Genomic DNA, 7,292 nt, shown 5'->3' on the forward strand with positions numbered 1-7,292 from the left:
GATTACATTTGATTTTTAAAAAGATTAATTTAACTTATGCATTCATTTTTATATAGAGTGAACCATATTTACATTTGACTGCAGGTTGTATTCTATATTTAACTCTGAACGTGACACATAAGTGTTATGAATTCATTTGATTAAATTTAGTTAAACCATTAAACACAAATTCAGAAAAAAAAATGTAAACACACAAGCTGGAAAAATATAAAATGGATTTTGGGAAAAACTAAAACAGGGCCCTACATAAGGGTATGGAATTGTTTAAAAAAATATACTGAAAAATCTATTTTTGGAAGAACAGATTAATGCAGATAACTCACCTCACTTGCAACCCGATCCTTAAAAATCACCCTGACCAAAACCCTCAAATTGAGCCTTTAGAGCCAACCTCTCTCCGAAGCCATATCCCTTTATTAGTTATTCTTGTCATATTCCCTATAGCTTTTCTCTATCCATTCATCCCTCTCTCCCTCCCTCCCTCCCTCCCTCTCTCTCTCACCATCTCTCATTAGTTGTGCGGCTCTGACAGAGGTTCATAAATCTTTTGCTGAGAGAGGTGAGGTTGAGGATGTCTCCGCACCCCTTCCACCTCACCTGCTGTTATGAAGCGATGTGTCAGGTGGTCCCTGGAGACTCGCCCACTGCACATGTGCTGTGTTTTTCTCTCTGTGCTCTGAGTTTGTCAGTTGCTGAATGAGACGTGCTGCATCAGTCATGCTGTTTTCATGCTATTAAAGATACAATGCTAAAAGACTGTCTTGTGAAAGTCTCTTCTTTAAAACATACACAGGGGTGGAGTCATTTAAAGGGAATGTTGTTGTTTAAAAATGGCGGCTTTTGTTATACGCTCAGTTGACAACTGGTTGTACATTGTGCCTCAAAGGTGGTTCTCAGTTATCAGTTTTCCGAGGTTGAGATAGAGAGATGATACTGATATGGGTGTAAAGGGAACAGACAGGTTGATGAGAGCCTTCAACAAACTTGTTCATCAGTTTGTGGCAACAGAACTGACACTGTTGCCTTGGTAACTGTACATTTCAGCCCCCTTTCCATCCCAACACTCTCACACAATATTCAACCAGGGGTTTCAATTATTTTTATCTGTATTTCATCCTCTCCTCTTTTTACTTTGCTAATAACTCCATCTAGTTTGCCATATGCTGCATTTTAAAAAGTTCAGCCCATCTTACACACATTGTGATATAACATACTGTATATGATGTTTATATCTCTCCATGTATGCAAAAAGATAAACAATACAGTATAATAAAGAAGCATTTTTATATAACTGTTTAATTCATAATACAATAGAGAACCCTAGAGAACCAGTTTTATCCCAAAATGAAATTTTAAATGTCATGAGAGTGAGTAAATGTGATAAAAGGCATTACAGACACAGCCTTCAAGTTATCCTTTTTTGATGATAATATTCCATACATATAAGTCCTGGTTGAACCCGTAATAAGGATTTCTCCTTTAGGTCTGATTCTGAATTTTCTAATTTTATTTTAATATATGAAATCCAAATCTTTTCAGCTCATATAATAGCTTTAGAAAGTCAGTTAGGAGTCAGCAGATATTGCAGATAGGGCTTTAGTGCTGTGCTACAAGCTGGGGTGCCTCTAGGTACACTGCTTGGTCCTCTACTGTTCTTCACTTAAACAACTTCACTGGGCACAATCAAAGGCACATGGCTTCTACTACTACTATGCAGATAATGAAGCTTAAAGTGAGGCTTTAATTTTAGAAATAAATATAATTTTACTTTTAATGCCAAAAAGAAACTTGTAGAAGCTTCCTAACTGTGCTTGATTATGGTGATATAGTATACATGCATGCAGCCTCCTCCATCTTAAAGAGCCTTGATTCAGTGTACCGTGCTTCATTACGTTTTATTACAAATACAAAATCTCGTACTCATCATTGTGTCTTATACAAGATGTTGGGTTGGGCATTACTAACTATACTTAGAAAACAGCACTGTTGAATTTTATCTATAAAGCAACGTTAGGTAAACTTCCATCTCATCTCTGTATCCTCCTTTGTCTTAGTTACCAGCTACGCTCTTCCAAGTGTTTGCTTTTTAATGTACCTCGAATTTGTACAGGAAAACTGCATTTCCATATTATGCACCCTGGGCATGCCTGGATTCATTTGCAAAAAGATTTAAAACTTGATAGATTTGTGATAGTTGGTGAATTTAAAGCAGGGATCTCCAACCCTGCTTTTGGAGAGCTGCCATCCTGCAGACTTCAGTTCCAACCCTGCTCCAACATGCATCTCTGTAATGACCATGTAGCCCTAAACAACTTGATTAGCTGGTTCAGGTGTGTTTGATTGGGGTTGGAGCTGAATTTTGCAGGACAGTAGCTCTCCAGGAGCAGGGTTGGAGACCACTGATGTAAAGGAATCATAAATATATGGTAAATGAGGCTTGTGATTGTTTTTGTTGAGAGGATATTAGGTTTAAATATTGTTTTAATGTCTATTTGTTGTATTTTAAAATGTGTCTTACTGAATGGCTTCTACCTTGGCCAGGTCTCTCTTGTAAAGGAGATTTTAATCAATATGCTGTTTTTTTTTTCAACAGTGGCCACCGTATGAACTTGTATCTCTGCCAGAACTTTCAAACATCTATGCTTAGATCAGTGTTTCCCTGTTCCTGTAGGCACTTCAACAGAACACATTTTGGATGTCTCCCTTATGTGACACATCTATTTACGATTTTAGAGTCTCTACAAACAAGCTGGAGTGCATTTCCCAAAAGCAACTAGTCACAAGCTCTTTCGTTACCAACAGAGTTCAACTGAACTTGCAACCACAGTTGGCTAACGATGCTTTTGGGAAACACATCCCAGATTAGTTGAATCTCGTGTGTTTGATTAGGAAGAGTTTGAAAATCTGTAGCATTGGTGTACCTCCTAGGAAAAGGGTTGGGATGCACTGGTCTATATGAAGAAGCATCATATATGGCTCAACTTTGCAGACGTAAACAATAAGACAGCAAGGAACCTGGGGATAATGTTTGACGACCATTCCCATTTCCAGACTGGACTACTGCAGTATTCTAATGGCAGGCCATTCAGCCAGCGCCACTAAGCCTAAGCAGATGATCCATAATACAGCAACACATCTGGCCTTCAATCAGGCAAAGAGAACCCACGTCACACTCATCCTGATCTCACTCCACTGGCTCCCAGTTAAGGCCAGAATCAAATTTAATGTTGTGATGCTGTATTTGCAGGACTGCTACTGGAACAGCACCTCCCTACCTCAAGTCACTTACACTCACTTAACTACTCCTCAACTCTAAACCAATGCATATAACACACATGGTGGGTTTCCATGTTTTATGGGGACATTCCATAAGTATAGTGGTTTTTATACTGTACAAACTATATGTTCTTTCCCCTTACCAATACCCAACCCTTAAACCTACCCCAACAGAAAACGTTCTGCATTTCTACAATTTTAGGTTTAGATTTTAGACTTGGTGTCTTACAAACCTTTTACAAAGCATTGTTTATTAGCATCTGCTAAATGCATAAATGTTTTGACATAATTGGCATTGCCATAATTTTGTTTGTGTGTATGTGTGTGTGTGTGTGTGTGTGCATTTGTGATTCCCTTTTGAGGCTTACCATTACCACATGTAGTACAAAACATTTTCTTTATAATTGCGCAAGCTGCTAATGTAATTCTAACAGATTTTAATTTGATTGAGGGCTTGTATCGAAGTACACATGGGATTGTGCTAATGTTGCCATGAAGTATTTATCAGATAAACGAGAGCCAACATTCTCCCCAGCTGGTACATGCTTGTCGACTGTGGGATCATCTGTGTTTGTTAGATCACACTGTGTTAGTGGGAACTAAAGGAGTCAGCAAATATTCATGAGTAGTAGCATAGTTTAGAATTAGAACATGCTTAATGTTGATACACCTGCAGAATATATGTGCATAAATGTGTATGTAAAACCACGGTGACCGTGATTTCACCAAGTACAACATGTTCCTAGATCAACATCCTTGCAGTAATTGGCCAACATCCTTGGTGATCAACATCCTTGGTAATTGACCAATCAGAATTAAGGGATAACTTTTCAGGAAATATCTCTTTTAGGCTTATGATCAGGGTTTGGTGCTTCTACACCCTTGTTAATCAGCGATCATTTCATACTGATTTTAGGAAAAAATTATGGGTAGAGATTACTTGGCAAAATCACGGCAACCGTAAAACCATAGTCATCACTGCTAAAAAGTAATGTTGTGATCATTGTGATCATTTTTTTTAAAAAGGACGTTCTAGCTTTCCACCCTTTTCTTATATAATGACCTTTTACTTTTTTTAATGGTCACTTTAAATCATTTTTTTGTTTCATTATTCATAAAGCCTTAAATTTCTAATGACCACTACTGCATGCATTCTATCATCTGACCGATAGCTTTTCTTTTTTTTTTTCTATAAAGAAAAAATTAGGGCTGTGTATCACCAGCACGATACAATACATATCACGATACAGGACTGCACTTCAAACGGATCACATTCAGGATGAAATTTATTTATTTTGGGGATGAATTTGTTACTTTTTCGTTTGGGCACTGAACAGCTTTGGTTTCGTGCTTTTTCCAGACCTCCCACAGTTAAATGTATCATGTTCTCCAGGCCTGATGAGGTTCATAATCACATTAGTGTGTGCAGAACAGAGTCTGACACCTGAACCATGTCTTGCTCTCCTTGTCTCCTACTGCTCCCAGGTGAGCAATTACAGGACAGCCGGGAGCCTCTTGACACACACACATTCTTGATCCAGCAGCTTCTTCTTATGCTCACTCACACTCCTTCCATTACCGAGGAGTGAGTGAAAGAGAATGCTCTATCAGACTGTCTGCCAGCCGAACGATCCATCATTTATAGATGGAGACAGGTGAGGTGGAGTTATGTCCTCTACTGTTTGAGCACTTCCCTTCTGCTACTGTACATCTGTTTGCTTTCTCTGCCACCCTCTATGGCTCGTCCTTGACTTTACCTTTTTTCATTAAAACCTTGGAGAATTAGCAGGGCCAGTGCTGTCTGGATATTTTGCTTTCCCCATTTTCACTCTCAGTTTGTCTCTCTTTGTTACATTTCTTTCTCACACTCTTTTTACCCAGCCTTTACTTTTTCTCACTCCTGCCTTATTTTTACTCTTCTTTCCTTTCTGTATCTATTTCTACCCTCTCTCCAATTTTTACCTCTATCTATCTCTCTAAATTTTGCCTAGAGGAAGAGGTATATCATTTTTTCCCCCATTTTTAATAAAAGTGAGGGTGTATTCTTGGAAAATATTAAATATTAATTCATGATGTGTATTAATAATGCATTATTAATATCCTGTGATAGCAGAGGTCTTCTGTGGAAATGTATCAATTTACCTGGATTATTTTTTATTTTAGGTTATATCCTGAAGGAATGGGGATCAGTGGAACACCTTTTTTGCAGGATGACATACATTGTGTTCTATTTATAAATGTTTGCGTAATTAATGACACAATCTCCTGTTGAAGTTAAAAAGGGTAAATGGGACAAAGAAAATAATGAGAATGTAATGTTTTGTTTTGCAAATATTAACCTAACCAACTAAAATTACAGGTAGAATAGAAAAATGTAACAGGAAAGAAATCTTATTCTACTGGCTCTATCTACTGCTTCTGACACTGTCAATCAACAGATCCTCCTCTCTGCCAGGACTTTCAGGGTGGCTTGGGCAGGAGAGGTATCCAAAGCACATCAAGTGGTCACTGGGGTTCCTCAGGGATCAGTTCTTGGACCCCTCCTCTTCTCCATAGACACAACATCATTAGGTCCCATCATACAGGCATGTGGCTTCTAGTACCATTGCTATGCTGATGACACACAGCTCTATCTTTACTTTCAACCAGATGATCCAACGGTAGCTGCATAGCTCTCAAGCTGCATTGCAGACATCTCAGCATGGATGAAAGAATATCACCTACAGCTCAACCTGGCAAAGACAGAGCTTCTTGTCTTCCCTGCCACTCCAACTCTACGGCATGATTTGACCATTCAGCTAGGTTCTTCTACAATTACCCCATCAACTTCGGTCAGAAATGTTGGTGTAACCTTTGATGACCAGATGACCTTCAAAGATAACATTGCAAAGTCTTTCAGGTTTGCATTGCATAACATCAGAAAGATCAGGCCTTTTCTAACAGAGCATGCTGCACAACTTCTTATCCAGGCCCTTGTCATTTCTAGGCTGGAATGCTCTTCTGGCTGGAGTTCCGTCAAGCACAATCAAACTTATAAAAAAATGATTCAGAATGCAGAGGCATGACTGGTCTTCATCAAGCCCAAAAGAGCCCATGTTACACCCCTCTTTATCTCCTTGCACTGGCTTCTGGTTACAGCTCACATCAAGTTCAACACATTGATGATTGCATTTAGTACAGTCACAGGCTCAGCACCTGCCTAGTTTCACTCACTATTACGAATCTACATCACCTCCAGAAGTCTGAGATCTGCTAAGAGTGACGCCTCATGGTCCCATCACAGACATCACAGACGCTCAAAAACACATTCCACGACATTCTAATTCACCATTCCTGGCTGGGGGAATGATCTTCCCACTTCTATCCAGAATGCTGAATCCCTGGCAATTTTCAAGCGACAGCTTATTATTTCAAAGCTACTTGACTTCATCATAAAAAAACATCTCTTTATTTATTCCTTCTCTTTTTAGCATGTACTTATTTGAACTATGCCTAAAACTTGGTTTTACAAGCACTTACTGTGTCTGTTGCCTATGCACTTTATACAAGATCAGTCTGAACGACGAGCGCTGAACTTGGTTGGTCGGAGATGGTCCTTGGAGATTTTTCACCGGCTTTGTGGAGTGGGTGATGACACCAGCCCCACTCCGGACCCAGAGCCCAGCCCACCATCTTCTCGATGCGCAGAGTGCATGCCCGAGCCCACCGCTGACGGAGAGCCAGAGCCTGCCGCGACCAACGAACCATCGCTGCATGGTGTGACAGAGCTGAGGATCGCCACGGAGCCAGAGGTCATGACATCAGTCCAGGTTTGTGAGCTGGCAACATTGCCTTCCACGAGGGAGAAAGCCACAGACGGTGTGAGTGCAGAGAGGAGCTATGCCCCCTGCACTGCGGCTGAGGGTGAGCTGAATACAGTGTGGCAAAAGGGCCAAAATGAGGAGGAGGATCTCATAGACTGGGAATCTGAACTGGAAATTGAACCGCCCCTTCTCCTCTCTCCATTAACTCTGCTG

This window comes from Carassius auratus, chromosome 6 (assembly GCF_003368295.1).
Source record: "Carassius auratus strain Wakin chromosome 6, ASM336829v1, whole genome shotgun sequence".
NCBI lineage: Eukaryota > Metazoa > Chordata > Actinopteri > Cypriniformes > Cyprinidae > Carassius > Carassius auratus.